The following is a 16,224-nucleotide window of genomic DNA, read 5'->3' as shown; positions in this document are numbered from 1 at the left end:
CGTGAGGAAAACTTTTGGGGGCTGATGGATATGTTTATTATCTTGAAATTATCTCATGAGCATTTCCAGGGTTGGGAAATAAGTGAGTCGCTTCAAATCAAACGCTTTAAATAGGTGTGGTTTACGGAGGTCAGTTTTCCAGCTTTACCTCATTAAAGCTGTAAAAAAAAAAAAAAAAAAAAAGGATTAAAAAGAGTCCATGCTGTGTGACTCCATGAATATCAAATCAAGCAACATTGATCTATGGTGGCAGAAAACGCATCGGTGGGTTATCTTTGGGGTGGGAGTTGAGTGCCCCCACATTTTCTGGGTGATGGAATTTTATTGTATGGAGATTATACTGCAATAAAGTATTTATTTAAAAGGTGAAAAGGCAAACCCAAATCCTGTCATGCCATGAACACCTGTATCTTTACTCAGAGCTTCTGGAAGGCTGCATGGTGCTGAGGCAAGGCTGGCCCAGTGTTTGCCATTACTGGCCTCAGAGGTTGAGCAAGGCCAACGGAGTCTTTCTCCCAGCTAGTTATCCTGCCTGAGACTTTTTTTTTTTTTTTAAGATTTTTATTTATGTATTTGACAGAGAGAGAGAGACAGCAAGAGAGGGAACACGAGCAGGGGGAGTTTGGGAGAGGGAGAAGGCGGCTTCATGCCAAGCAGGGAGCCGGATGCAAGGCTCCATCCCAGAACCCTGAGATCATGACCTGAGCCAAAGGCACTTAACCAACTGAGCCACCCATGTGCCCTATCCCACTTGAGTCTTAAAAGTGAGATTGAATCTGAAGTTCTGGGGGAACCACGAGGAAGGTACATCTTTTTGTGAGTGTGTGGGAAGGGCCAGGCTGCTTGAAACATCGTTGATGGCTTGACTGATTTTTTTTTCTTTATTCTGGCTTTTCTTAAGTTACAGAAGGAACCCTCTTCTTCTTATAACCAATTGCCAATAGCTATTGAAGTTGTCTGTCAGCCACTGGAATTAACAAAGTATTTTCATGCCAATCCCGTGAGGTTGCTACTATCATTAGCTCCATTTTATAGATGAAGAGACTGAGGAGGGAGGAGGTTGCCCAGCTAGGACTGGAACAGAGACCCAAGACTCTTCACTCTATCTTTCCTGAGCAGCCCTCCCCAGGGTAAGCATTTCTGTGAAAATTAGGGCAAGCCGCCTTCCACACCTTTCTCTGTCAGCACGCATGCCCGCCTCCATATCCCCGGAGCCTCACGTGGTGCCAGACACGTGACTGGAACCCAGCTTCAGTGACCGGAAAAATGAAGGAAAAGGGAGGGGCAGCTGTGAGGTCCCAGGACCCTGGGATCGAGCCCCAGGCTCCCTGCTCAGTGGGGAGCCTGCTCCTCTCTCTTCCTCTGCTTCTCCCCTTGCTTGTGTGCATACTATCTGTCAAATAAATAAAATCTTTAAAAAAAAAAAAAAGGTTTTTAAACACGTAATGGAATTATGTGGTCGTAAATAACACTCCTACACAGGACACTGAAGCAGTTTATAAAGGGATAGCAAGGGACAGGCAGGTGCCATTTTAGAATGGTGGCTTGAGAAAACCTCTCCATGGAGGTAGCCTTTGGCAGAGACCTGCTAGAAGTAAAAGAGTCAGCCAAATGCCTATCTACTGGAAGAGCATTTGTGTCAGAGAGAAGAGCGGGGCAAAGGAGGCCGGTGTGGCTGGAATGCAGGGAATGGGGTAAGAATGAGGTAAGGAGACAGGGAGACAAAGATGTGGTGGGTGGTGGTGAGACAGGAACTTGTGGGTCAGGATGAGGACTAGGGATTTCCCAAGCCTTTGTGATAGGCCGAGCACCACAGAAAGCAAAGGAGCAGGAAATCTGAGGCCTACAGAGATAGTCACCCTGAGAACTACAGGGAGGAGGAAGGCAGAATGGTGATGCTCCCTGCCCATCACAGTATCAGGGGAGGAGAACGGCCCAGGGATAGTATGGGGGTGGTTCTGTGGCAAAAGGAGGAGCTCTGGCCCAGGAAGGGAGTTGAGTGGAGGACTGTGGAAGGATTGGAAGCTGGGAGGGGCAGGAGATGGCTTAAGAGGGCTGGGACAGAGTGAGTGGGGAGGAGGAGGGAGGGTGGGGTAGGTGGCAGGGGCCTCTGACAGAGAATGCTTCGAGATGGTGCTTGTGGCAAGGGGAGTGAGGCTCCTACAGGGGGTCGAGGAGGGGACTTCACTTCGGGGGACCCTGGGGGTGCTAGAAGAGGCTCATGGAGGGCAGGTTCTGAGCAGAGGACCCAGGAAGGCCCAGGGAGGCTCTCTGCAGCCAGGTTTACTCCCCTCCCTTGCTGGAACGAGTTTCACTGGGCTCCAGGAGGGGTGTCCCCAAGGAAAACTGGAGTTGGTATGGCTCCCCAAGGCCAAGGAGCTCCTAACAACTGTGTGGGAGACCTGGTTTGTCCCCATTAGTGAATGGGGAGATAGGGCCCTGGAAGCTCTTCTATCCCAAAGGAGTGCAAAAGCTGGGATCCAAGCCCTCGGCAGCCTTGGGTTTGGGTATCCAAGCTCTTAACCCTTAAACAGATGTTCTCAAGTTAAAGTACACACTGGCATCCACTGGAGGTCTGGTTAAAAAACCAGAGGGCTGGACCCCAGCCCCAGAGTGGAGGCTAATTGGTAAGTCGGGTAGGGCTCCATGGTTTGCATCTTTTAGCTAGGTCCCAGGCGATGCTGTACCGTTGCTGGTCCAGGGACTGACCACACTTTAAGAACCACAACATTACACTATCCTGCCCCGACTGAGGACAAAGCTGAGGCCGTTATGAAGGATTGGTGTTCTGGCAAAGAATTGGGAGATGGATTGGAGCTATTACAGAGAAAACTAAGCAAATAAGGCACACAGTGATTATTAAAGCCAAGAAAACAAAAACGATTTAGAAGAAAAACATTGTAATCATCATAAACTACAACACTTAGCTGGAAATAATATTACATTGTCATTGTAATGTAAAAACAGCCCATTGATTTAACCAAAAATTATGCTGTAATTATTTGGGGAAAATTGGAGAGGGTGTCTGTGTGTGCGGGTGTGTGTGTGTAGAGAAAGAGAGGAGAGAGAGAAAGGAAAACTAAGTTCTTATTCTCCATTGCTGTAAGTTAATAGAAAAGCCAAAAATTTAAAAATTTTGGAAGTGCTGCCATAAACGGGTTTGAAGAGACGACCACAAAATGAGTTACTGCTTCATGGATGATACTTGGGAGGTGGCATTCTTCTTATAAGCCTTGTCATAGGATCTGGTTTGTAGTACTCACTCTTAACCATTTATGTATATTTATTACTTGGATTAAAATCAAAATTAAAAATGAAAGTGGGCGAGGGATTTAGCTACCACTAAGGCAGCCTGTCCTCTTGGTGGCGCTGTTCAGCTTCCGGCTCTGACGCCCACCTGTTGTCCTATTATTACCTAAAGCATCGCAAAAGCCGCAAGTAGTTAAGTACTCAAATCACCACCCTGGGGACGCGGCGCGCTGGAGACATCCGGTCCCCAGCAAGACTCCTCAAAGGTGGCCTCTTGTCTCTTTAACGAGGGTCCAAGTCACAGAAAACAAAGATGGAAGCAGATACCGGCACCCGGTTTCCCAAACTTAATGGATTGTTCTAATTTCACTTGTTCTTCCTATTGGCCTCCAAAAAGGCTCAGGAATTCCAACCTTGCTTCCTCTCCCGTCTGGGAATAGTATAAAACTTCTCCGCCAGGCTATATACCTGAACATCTGCTGCAGAAAATTGGTTGCTAGGTTCTTGGGAGTTGTTGATGGTTTGGAGGAAAGATAAGGGAATATAATGCAGAAGTAGCCGGGCAAAGTCCCTGATTCTGTTAACAACTGGGACATTGAAAAGAAACGGTTGGGGAATCTGGCTGAAGGGTATACAGCCACAAGGCAACCAAGTACACTCGCTGATCAAAGTGTAAAGGATACAGCCTTTTAGGAAGGCAGTTTGATAACTCATTGTTTATTCGTATAGTTAAAAATTCATGCACTCGGATCCAGCGGTCCCATTTCTAGAACTTATCCTAGAGAAATACTTCCCCAAGGGTGGAGCAATATGTGTGCAATGAGGATTTTTATTGTAGTTATTTGTAATAGTAAAATGTTAGAAATACTCAGGTAGCAGACAGGGATTAGTTACATACGCATTGAATATAACATAGCCATCAAAAAGAAGGAATTAGCTCTGTATGTACGAGCATGAACCATCACAACATGCTGTTACATTAAAAAAAAAAGGGAAATGTAAACTAGGATCTATAATGGGACTTCATATTTTGTCTTAATATATATTTGTAAGTTCATAACTGCTAGTCTTCACGGAGTTGTTTCTCTGTGTTTGTCGCTAGCCTAAGTGCTCTGTTTAGACTGCAATAAGCCTAGAGGGAGGGCTTCATCATCTCCATTTTTCCGTAGAAACGGGGGTGCCTGGGTGGCTCAGTTGGGGTTAAGCGTCTGCCTTCCTTTTGGCTGGGGTCATGATCCCAGAGTTCTGTGATCAAGCCCTACGTGGGGCTCCCTGCTCAGCGGGGAGCCAGCTTCTCCCTCTCCCTCTGCAGAGCTCTCTCTCTCACAAATAAATAAATAAAAAGAAAAAGAAACTGAGGCACGGAGAGGGGTGATATTCTCAAGGCCATGCCACTAAAAAGGTGGAGCTTGATTTTAAACCCAGGCATATCTGATTTGTGGTCTGAAACCATCACATGATAAGCCCATGTGTACTTACATCTTAGTTTCATGCATCCATAAAGGAACGTTTAGATAAATAATACTCTAGATGCCAAGAAGAATTCCTTCCAGACGATTCTTCTACTTTCAACATTTTTGTATAATTTAAACTTCCAATGTATATTTTTTGGGATACTTTTTTTGGAAGATTTTATTTTTTATTTGTCAGAGAGAAGAGAGAACACACAAGCAGGGGGAGCAACAGGCAGAGGGAGAAGCAGGCTCTTGGCCGAGCATGGAGCCTAATGTGGGACTCGATCCCAGGACCCTGGGATCATAACCTGAGCCAAAGTCAGACACTTAACCCAACTGAGCCACCCAGGCATCCCTGGTTATTAATTTTTAGGCACTTTTTTATAGAGATGAATAAAACAATAAAATTCAGTTAAAAAGCACTGTGCAATAATGCAGAGTGCATCTCATCGCTCATTTGCTCCGGGAGTACTGATGGACTCCTGCTGTTTGCCAGCGAGGGGGACTGAGATGAACAACAGCCAGTTCCTGTCAGGAAGGAACTCAGTGTGGAGACAGAAAGATCCAGTCTATAGTCTTTTTTAAAATGTTTATTTTTATTTAAGATTTACATATTTGTTTATTTAATTGACAGAGAGAGAGAGAGACAGTGAGAGAGGGAACACAAGCACGGGGAGTGGGAGAGGGAGTAATATTCCTACCTATAGATCTAGAAAAATATATCTATAATACATATTACTGTATATAATATAATATATAAAATATATATAAATATATATTCATATATCACATGTTCTTTATCCATTCGTCCATTGATGGGCATGACACTTAGGTTGTTTCTATATCTTGACTGTTATAAATAACACTACCATAAACATGGAGGTGCATGTATCTTTTTGAGTTTGTGTTTTAGTTTTCTTTGGATAAACACTCAGAAGTGGACTTCCCAGATCCTATGGTAGGTCTATATTGAATTTATTGAGGCCCCTTCCTACTGTTTTCCATAGTGGTGGCACCAATCCCAGTCTGCAATTTTGCCCAGGTGTGTTGCACTGTAATTTTATTTTCAATTTTAGTTGGCCAGTGAGGAATGAGGCTGCACTCTAGGTATCCAACTCCAAGGGTTGTCCGTTGCAATGATCTGTGAGCCAGGTGCTGTGCTGGGCCCCCAACATTGCACATCGCCTTCCTCTCTCTATAGAACTCATTATTGGTTCAGCCAACATTTACTGGGCACTCGGCCCTCTGTGTGAATTGGGGATCTGGATGAGCAAGACAAGTTCCCTGCTGATAAAATCTCACCGCATTGTGAGGGGAAACTGCCATGTTTATAAATACAGTTCTCTGTTGGTGAATATAATGGTAATAACATTTAAGAAGCTCTTACCAGGCACTGGTTCAAACACTTCTTACATATATACTAATTTATTGAGAAGTACTACTATTATTTCTATCTTAAAGAAATAAAAATTTAAAAAAATAATAATAATATTGAATAATAATAGAAATAATATCTGGGACCCAGAGAGATTAAGCAACTTGCCCAAGATCACACAGCTAGGAAGTAGAAGATCAGGGAACTCTAATCCAGGTAAGTGCTTTGAGGAGCACAACCTAAGAGCCCAGCTTGTGGCGGAACAATCATAATAAAAATAGTATTAACAACCATAACAGCACCTGTCACAAATCACACTGAACTATCTTGAGTTTTAAGTGCCTGCACACACTTCTCTCAGTATTTGGAAGTCCGAAATATAAAGCGACCCTCTCATTTTTCACAATAAGAAAATTGCAGAAACGGAAGTATTGGGGGGGGGGGCTCTTGAATATATCATTTCTTAAGGCTGGAGATGAAATAATCAAATGTCTATGTGTAATATTTATTATTTTAGGTAGGTACATACTTTCGAGATTAAGATATTATTTAAATAAATTTAAGTATATATTAATAAATAATATCTTAATTGGGAAATACTGGTTTTTTTCCGCTCTCATATTTCACAAACCAGTTTTATTCCACCCCTTCCTGTGTGTCTTTGATTTTAGCTTTGTTATTATTGCCAGGGATGGTTTCTGAATCACCCAACTCACTTTCTAGATCACATAAATTTCACTCCTATTGAAATTGGGTGTGATGCAAGACTTTTTGAGCCTGTATTGATTCTCTTGCTGAAAGATTTTAACCTCGAAGTCCTGATCACTTAATCTTAGGACACTATTGTTTTTCCATTGGTCCTATCGGTTTATATTTGCGATCACAACATCCTAGCTTCTAGTTTATTGCTTTTAAAGTCATCTTTAGAAGGCTGGCTTCATTATACAGGGCGTGAGGCCAACTCCCAGGATACTGACTATGTCTGTATCAGAGATTGTTTGCTTTTTTTTTTTTCTTTTTAAAAATCACTTCTATTGGTGACTTCTATAAATTGGTCTTCCTCAAAGGATACTTTGTTGCTTAAAATCAAGTAATTGAGAGTCTAGGGAATATGTAACATTCTGTAAGACTTTGTCAGAACTTAAATATAAGGCAACTCTCACTTTATAACCTGGGGTAATTTTTTAGGGAAAAACACCCTGCCTTATGTCCAGGAACATACCACAGGTTAACCTCACCTGGTAAACATGGTGCCTCTGTCTGCAAATCCGCATAGTGCTGCTGTCCTCACTTGACATGTGTGTAAACTGAGATGCAGAAGGTAAGGTGACTTACCCGAGATGCCTAGCAGGTGGCAGAGCTAGAACGCAGTTCAAATCCAAGTGTATCTGGTCCTCTCGACCCCACCCCTCCCGTTAAAGCACTGGAAAAGTTTCTAAACCAACTTCCTAATTTAGATGGCTGGCTCTGGTAAGTCTGTGGGGCTGTGTTGACAGAATGCTAACACTGATTAATTTATTATTCTTTTATTGCCTTCTGCTTGTATAACTGTGTGCACTATTTCATAAAGAGAATGGCAGAGCAATTTGCAAATATAAAACCCAGATGCTTAATTTTAATTTCTGGGTTTCTGTTTCAAATCCATTGCAGAACAAGGCAGGTTATTTACACTATAAATAAATGCTCCGGCATCTTTGTCGAAAGATCCCCGGAAGCTGCTCTTAGGCCCTGATGTGATCTATTTACTTACATTTGTTTTGCTCTTGAAAGGCGACCCTTTCAGGTTTGAAGTGGGAAGTCTATAGTGTCTTCCTTCCAAGTGCAAGGGACCCTTATAGGTGTGTGCTAGAGCTGGTTCCTCCGGGCCCAGGAGAGCTGATCGTGTGCATCACTTCCCAGCTCTGCTCAGTGACATCACACTGGCACCGTGAAATTAGCCACGGTGGGAGAAGTTACCCTGTGGGAATTGGCAAACCTTACACATCAAGGCTCCTTCCACTCCCACATCCCTCCCCCAAATGAGTGAATCTCCCCATGCCTTGGGAATAGTAAGAGTACTCTCCTTCTAGGTTGTTCTGAAGATATAATGAGATAAAGCATGTAAAGCCCAAGACATTGTATGTTTAGTTAAATAAATAATGCATACCGGGAGTTGAAAACAAACAAATGTTACCATGAGAAGTAAGTTTCCTTCTCAACCTGGACTTCTGTTCCACTTCCTATCCTGAAAGGCAACCTGTTTCTCCAAATCCTTCCAGAGATACATAAGCATATCTACATGGGTATTCGTGTGTGTACGTGCGTGTGTGTGTGTATGATCTTCATGACACAGGTATATTTTTCTAAATGGCAGCATATCAGGACAGTATTTAGCCCCTAGTCATATACGTATCATACATATGTGTATCATATGAGCTACACACATATCATATATATGTATATGAGAAAGGGAGATACACAGATACACATATATCTTTCTCTAGCCATCGTCATCATCTTCATCCTCACATCTATCTATGAGAGATAAACTGGCTCATAGATCTAGCTTATTTTTTGTTGCTTTTTTCTTTTTATTTTTTTTAAAGATTTTATTTATTTGAGAGAGAGAGAATGAGCAGGGAGAGGGGCTGAGGGAGAGGGAGAAGCAGACTCCCCACCGAGCAGGGAACCCTGTGTGGGGCTCGATCCCAGGACCCTGGGATCATGACTTGAACCAAAGGCAAACACTTAACTGACTGAACCAAACCGGTGCCCCTAGATCTAGCTTATTTTTAAGGTCTGCCCATTATTCCTTTTGTGCATTCCCCATGGTTTATTTAATGAGCGTTCTGTGTGTGACTTTTAGGTTGTTTCCCACCTCTTGCTGTAACAAACAATAGGCATTGAACAACTTGTCTTTTGCACATAAACATGAGTGTATCTCTAGGCTTATTTCCTGGAAATGGAGCTCTTGGGTCAAAGGGCATAGGCATCTCAAATTCTGATTTGATTGTCAAATTGGCCTTTGTGGGGAGTCCAATTTACTCTCCAACCCACGGCATAGTGGGTCAGTGAGTCCCCACAGCCTTGGGACATTGTTCAGCTTTTCAATCTGTGCCATCTAACAGTCTTTGTCACCTGGATTGGTAAATTACCCTCATGATTATTACTGGTGGAGAAACCCAAGTCCAGGGAGGAAAAGGACTTGCCTCAGCCTTATCCGGGTTTCTGCACACAATGCAAAGAACTGGGGGTCCGGGGTGATGCTGATGCCATAAGTTCCACCAGGAAGGAGGAAGCGACCCTTGAGTGTTGGAGTTCTGTGAACTCTGCTTTGCAGGTTCTTTATTATCCCCGTTTTTCTTGAGTGAGATTTCGCAGGAACGCTAAGGATCAAGAGGGTGAGAAGCCCTAGTGCTCTGGGAGGCTTTGGTACAGCTCGTTCCCTATTGCTGAACAGAATCAGTTTTCTGAAATATAGACCTTGACATCTCTTCTCTTTAAAACTTTCTGTGACCCCATCTTTCTCAGAGTTCCCGATCAGCAGCACGGGTGGGGGGGGTGCGGGGGAGGTGGCATCTGGAAACTGATTAGCAATGTGCATTTTCAGGCCCCACCATTGACCTGCTGAATCAGACTTCCTGGGGGTGGGGCTCAGCATTTGGGCTTCGACAAAGCCATCCGGTGCAGCTGATGGGTACTCCCCTTTGGGCACCCCTGACTTACAGAACAAAGTGGCCGTTCTTCATCATAGCCCCCCACTCACCTTTCCCTTTCCTTCCCACAACTTCTAAACACATCTAGCTACAGGCTTCTCAAACCTCCCTGCACTTTCTTCTCACCTCCGTGCTGGGGGGCAGAAACCCCTAGCCGTCGCCCAATTTCTATATAGCGACGGAAGCTTGCAGCTGGAAACCCCATTTCCCAGCCTCCCTTGCAACTGTGTTCTGACCCATGGGGTGTGAGCAGGAAGTGAGTGTGCAACTTTCTGCTGGTGCCCCCAGAAGGAAAGAACACGTCTGCCCTTCCACTTGCCCATTTCCACTGGCTGGAATAGAGGCATGATGGTTTGGAACCATTAAAACAGAGGAGGGCTGAGCCTCGGGTATGGTGAAACATCAGGAGGGAGGGGCCTGGGTCCCTGACACGGTGGGGTTGCCACAGAGCCCTAGACCACTAAAGCCTGGACTGTGATAAAAGAAAGAATCTTCCATTTTGTTAAGCCATGGTTACTTGAGGTCTGTGTGAACACAACTATCTTCCCTAATCTGCTATCTTCCGGAGTGCCCTCCTCCATCTGCCTAGCAACAGCCCTGTCCTGCCTTTGAAGGACAAAATCAAATGCACCCCCTTTCCCTGATCCTAGGAGAGATGATTTCTCTCTCCACCTCAGAGCCCTGGTTGCTGGCTAGTGTAGAGTCAAGTGAGTCAAGTCCTCTCTCCACCAGAGCAGGAGCTCCTTGGTGGGTGGGGGGATGGGGTGGGGAGTGGGATGTGGGGGGGAGCGTGTGGGGCGCTTGGGGAGCATGAGTTTTGTCATGGTGGAACATTACACAGGTCTGGCTCAGTGTCTGACGCAGAGTGGATTCTAACGAACATTTTTCAGTGGCAACTCTAAGTCAGCTTCAGCGGTTTTTGTTTGCTCCCTGCTAAATTGTGCTTTGGTGAATTCTTTGGATGAGAAACAAGAACCAATTTGTAATCTGGAATGGTGGGTAGAACTGTTTTTCTCTTCCCAGAATGGCTTTGGACCAAGTGGACCGAGACTAGCCCGCAGTGGGTGCTTTGGGGGATGACCTGGGGGTTAGGTGTAGGAAGGTGATAAAGCAAGAGAAAGAATTCATTATGTCTCCGCACAACCCACGAAACCCCCATCTCCCCAGGTTTGTTCTGAATGGTGTGGAGAGGCCTCAAGGTCAAGACTTGTGAGAAATGGTGACACAGTGAGACCTTTCTCAAAAGGCCACGCAGTCTTTGCAAACCGATGTTTCATGCCCCAGGAGCCTCCTAGTTTCTCAGAACGATGTTTGTTCTTTGGGACCAAGCTATGCCAGAACACTCTGACCTTTATTCTGACTCAGAACTAAAAATTCTAAAGCCTATATTGTCAATCAGATGGGTGATCTCTCTCACTTTCTCTTGCTCTCTCCAAGGGCTAACAAGTTGTTAATATTCCGTTGGTTCATCAAATATTTATTGGGTATCAGCTTTTTGCCAGGCACTGTATAAGGTGCTTGGAATACAAAGATGAAAAAGATGTTCTCCTTGTCCTCACTCACTAAGTGCAGGCACAAATGTATGAAGGAATGATCACAATAATGCAAGAATTTCCAAAGTGTGGTCCCAGGACTGCCCGGGGGCCCTGAGACCCTTTGAGGGGATCCACGAGACCAAACTATTTCCATAATAACACTAAGACATTATTTGCCCTTTTCACTCTTAAGTTTTCATGTGTGTACAGTGGAATTTTCCAGAAACTGCACGTTATCACAACATATTATAATGCAGCAGCAGACAGGAGAGTCAGTTGTCTGTGAAGCCAGACATTAAAGAGAACTTGTAAATTTGTACAACAGTGTCACTCTTCTCACTACTTTTCAAAAAATGTATTTCATAAAAAATAAAAAATGATTTGTCTGTATTAACACAAGATGGGCTTATTATTGTTTTAAAGGTAATAGATACTTAAAAGATATCTCCGATTTAATTTCTCATATAGCAGATACCAATTAATGTGACCCACAGCAACAACATTTCTGTGTAGTCTTCAATATTTTTTTTTTAAGTTTTCACTCTGCAATCACGGTAGATTCACATGGGGTTGTAAGACAGACGGGACAGAGAGACTGTGTACTCTTCACCCAGTTTCCCCTGATGGCGAATGTCCTGTGTGACTTCAGTACAACCAGGAGACTGGCGGTGATATAATCCCACACCCTTATCCAGATTCCACCAGTTGTGCGTGTGTGTGTGTGTGTGTGTGTGTGTGTTTGCGCGCGTGCGCGTGCATGAGCACGCGCCTGTTTAATATACACTTTTTTTTTTTTACCATTCACGTGTTTTTTTTTCATTTATTTATTTTCAGCATAACAGTATCATTATTTTTTCACCACACCCTGTGCTCCATGCAATCCGTGCCCTCTATAATACCCACCACCTGGTGTACACCACTTTCTTGCATGCATTGATTTGTGTGTCCACCACCACACTCAAGATGTGTAACACTTCCATCAAAGGGATCTCTCCCACTACCCTCTTGTCCCCACAGCCGCCTCCCTCCCCATCCCCTCCCAGACCCCTGTTCTCCCTATTATTAATTTTGTCATCAAGAAAGCTCTATAAATGGAATCATACATTACGTAACCTCTTGAGATGAGATTTTTCACTCTGTGTAATTCCCTTGAGATCCACCCCGGATCTCAAGTGTGTATCCAGAGTGCACCCCTAGCTTTGGCTGACTGGTGTTCATGGTGGTGACTGTGGTTTACTGAATCACGCCTCTGGGGAAGGACATTTGGATTTTTTCTGATTCTTGGCTATCACAAATACTGTCACTATGAGCACTCATGTATAGGGTTTGTGTGTTGTTTTTTTATTTTTTTAAAGATTTTATTTATTTATTTGACAGAGAGAGAGATCACAGGGAGGCAGAGAGGCAGGCAGAGAGAGAGGGGGAAGCAGACTCCATGCTGAGCAGAGAGCCCGATGTGGGGCTTGATCCCTGGACCTCGAGACCATGGCCCTAGCCAAAGGCAGAGGCTTAACCCACTGAGCCACCCAGGATTTTGGGTGAATAGAAGTTTTTACTGGTCTGGGGTGAATGCCACCAAATACAATTTTTGGGTAGTACAGTAAGCATATTTCATTTTGTAAGAAGTTATCATAATTTTTTTTTCTTAGTGGCTATATCATTTTACATTCCAATCTATGAGTGATCTAGTTTCTCTGCATCTCCACCAGCATTTGGTGTTATCACCGTGTTTTATCTTAGCCATTCTGATAGTTGTGTAGTGATAGCTCATTATGATTTGAATTTGCATTTCCTGATGGCTAATGACGTTGAAAATATTTTTATGTGCTTACTTGCCATCTGTATATCCTTCTCAGTGCAATGTCTGTTCATGTTCTTTGCCCATTTTCTAATTGGATTGTTTGCTCTCACTCTTGGGTTTGGAGAGTTCTTTATGCATTCTCAATGCCAGTCCTTTGTCAGATATGTGATTTGCAGATATTTTCTTCCAGTGCTTTTGTCCTTTTTGTCCTTTTTTTTTTTCTTTTAAATATTTTGTTTATTTGACAGAGACACAGCAAGAGAGGGAACATAAGCAGGGGGAGCGGAAGAGGGAGAAGCAGGCTTCCTGCCGAGCAGAGAGCCTGATGTGGGGCTCCATCCTAGGACCCTGGGATCATGACCTGAGCCGAAGGCAAACCCACTGAGCCACCCAGGCGCCCCAGCTTTTGTCCTCTTTACAGGGCCTTTCTTGGAGCAAAAGAGTTTCATTTTGCATGATCCAACTTTTTTTTTTTTAATGGATCATGCTTTTACTAAGGACTTTTCACCCAGCCTTCGATTGTGAAGCTTTTTTTTTTTTTTTTTTTTTTAGTTTCTTTTTCCCCCCAGAAGTTGTATAGTGTTGGGGTGTCTGGCTGGCTCAGTCAGTTGAGTGGCTGACTCTTGATGTTGGCTGGAGTTTTGATCTCAGGGTCCTGAGATCAAGCCCTGCATCAGGCTCTACACTCAGTGAGGAGTCTGCTTAAGGATTCTCTCTCTCTCCCTCTCCTTTTGTCCCTCCCCCTGCTTGCTCTGTCTCTCTCTCAAATAAATACATCTTTTTTAAAAAGTTGTGTAAGTTTTCATTCTACCACTAGTCCTTTTTTGATGAAAAATTTTGAGTTAATTTTTATATAAACTGTGAAGTTTAGGTCAAGGTTCATTTGCCTCCGAATGTCAATAATTTCTAGGGGATCCTGGCACCAAAGATTTGAGAACTTCTCTAATAAGGTATATGAAGTACTCCAAGGTATGTGCAAAGTGCTATGAGAAGGTTAAGTTTGAGCAAGCCAGCTCTCTTGAAGACTTCCCAAAGGAGGTGAAGAGGAAGAGAAGGCTTTAGCAAGCAGAGGAAAAACCTTGTTTTCTTTATTGTCCTTATAGCCAATGGGAACAAGAAAGAAAAGGACCTAAGGAATTAATAGACCGAGGTTGAAATCCTTCTTAATTAGCTAAGTTGCTTACTTTTCCTAAGCCTCAGTTTTTCTTATCTGTAGAATGGATGGAATAATTCTTTCTTTTCAAGCTAACTGTGAGGGTTAACTGAGTACCTAACTTGACAGCCATGGTGCCTGCTGCATGGAAGGCAACAATGAATTATCTTCTTTCCCCATTTGACTATTTCCTTTACATTTTATCCATGTTACAGAGTTAGACCATTGCTTTGATGGTCAGCCTATATTGGCTTCATTCTTTTCTCCCCCCACATTGCTCTGGGTGAGTGGTTCTCAGACTTAGCTGTGTATCAGCTGTCACAAAGCTGATATGCACTATGAAGTCATGGAAAGCTTTAAAACACACCTTGCAGAACTTCTGCTTCACTAGGTCTGGGTTAGGGCCTGGGAGTTTGCATTTCTTTTTTTGGTGGTCAGGGGTTGGGGTGGGTGTTGCATTTCTTACAAGTTTCCAAGTGATGCTGATACTGCTGGTCTGGAAAACACACTTTGAGAACAACTGCTCTAGGTACTCCCAGTAATTGTTTCGATAAGTTGTATAAAAGGAATCAAAATATTCATGTCCTAGGTTTTCAAGGAAATGGCTTTTTGTGTTTGGTTCTCCAAATCCATAGAAAACTCAATGGGGAGACTTCTGCTTTTAAGATGGCTAAGTTTCGGTTTTTAAAGACTTTATTTATTTATTTGACAGAGATCACAAGTAGGCAGAGAGGCAGGCAGAGAGAGGGGCAGAAGCAGGCTCCCTGCCAAGCTGAGAGCCTGATGCGGGCTCAATCCCAGGACCCTGAGATCATGACCTGAGCTGAAGGCAGAGGTTTAACCCACTAAGCCACCCAGGTGCTCCTAAGTTTCATTTTTAATTGTGGTAAAAAAAAAACAACAAAACAAAACAAACCCCACCTCATATTACATGTGCTGTCTTTGCCACGCTTGAGTGCACAATTCAGTAGGGTTAAGTATATTCAAGGATGGCTGGGTTTTCTTTCTATCTTGTTCTCTCCTCATTGAATCCCCTTCATATGATAAGGAGAACACGCACACACCCCTTCCATCTTCGACGAGACCAGGAGACATCGCTAACTGTGAAACACAAGAAATGAAGACAGAAACTGGGTTTGGGAAATGACAAAAGCTTTGGCAGAATGGAGGAGTGTCTGCCATCTTGCCCAAGAAGAGGAATATACTGATGGACAGCCAATTCACCCCAGAATCCCGGAAGGCTCTGGAATGGAAGAACCAGGTTTTGCAGGAAGTAGAGGTAAGGGAGGGTGCCAAAAACAAGAGCACTGACTGAAATTCTTTGTCATGGGGCACTTAGACCCCTTAAACTCCTCAGGGGTTTGATGTCTGGAAAACTTTAACCAGTGAGGTTCCAGATTTGGGGACCATACTCCTGAAGCTTACAGGAATGGGGGAGAGGGTGCTGAACTAGACATAGGGGGTGTCTAAAAAGCTGCATTCTGAATGATGACACCCTCAGTCCTTCAGCTGAGCTCCAAAATATTTGCATGAAGGCTCATTTGGCAACATCCCCCGCTCCTCTCCTGCCCCAAGCAGTCGCCCAGAGCTTCCTTTTATGAAAAAACCCAAGTGCCCCAGAGACAACACCTGCCGTTGTGCCATCTGGGGCGTCTCATAAAGTCTAGCTGGACACTCAGTTGTTCTACAGGGAAGCATATCCGTTGTCAAACTTTCTGCACACTTGCAAAGCTTTCAGTCCGCTTTCACTTGCCTCCCTTTGAAACGAAGACGATTAGTCACGAAGTTTTCCAATGAACGAGAGAGAGGGAAGAAAAGTGTTGAAGAGCCATTGCTTTGCGGCGGTTGTCACTGGCCTTTTCTGGGCTTGTTTGGGTATCTGCTGCTGAAGGGTTGACTTACGGAAAGGATCCTTAACTGGGATCCCCGCTGTCCTTGACAGTGGGTGGCAGATTCTCCATA

Source organism: Neovison vison, chromosome 8 (assembly GCF_020171115.1).
Source record: "Neovison vison isolate M4711 chromosome 8, ASM_NN_V1, whole genome shotgun sequence".
Classification (NCBI taxonomy): domain Eukaryota; kingdom Metazoa; phylum Chordata; class Mammalia; order Carnivora; family Mustelidae; genus Neogale; species Neogale vison.
This window is presented reverse-complemented; position numbering follows the sequence as displayed.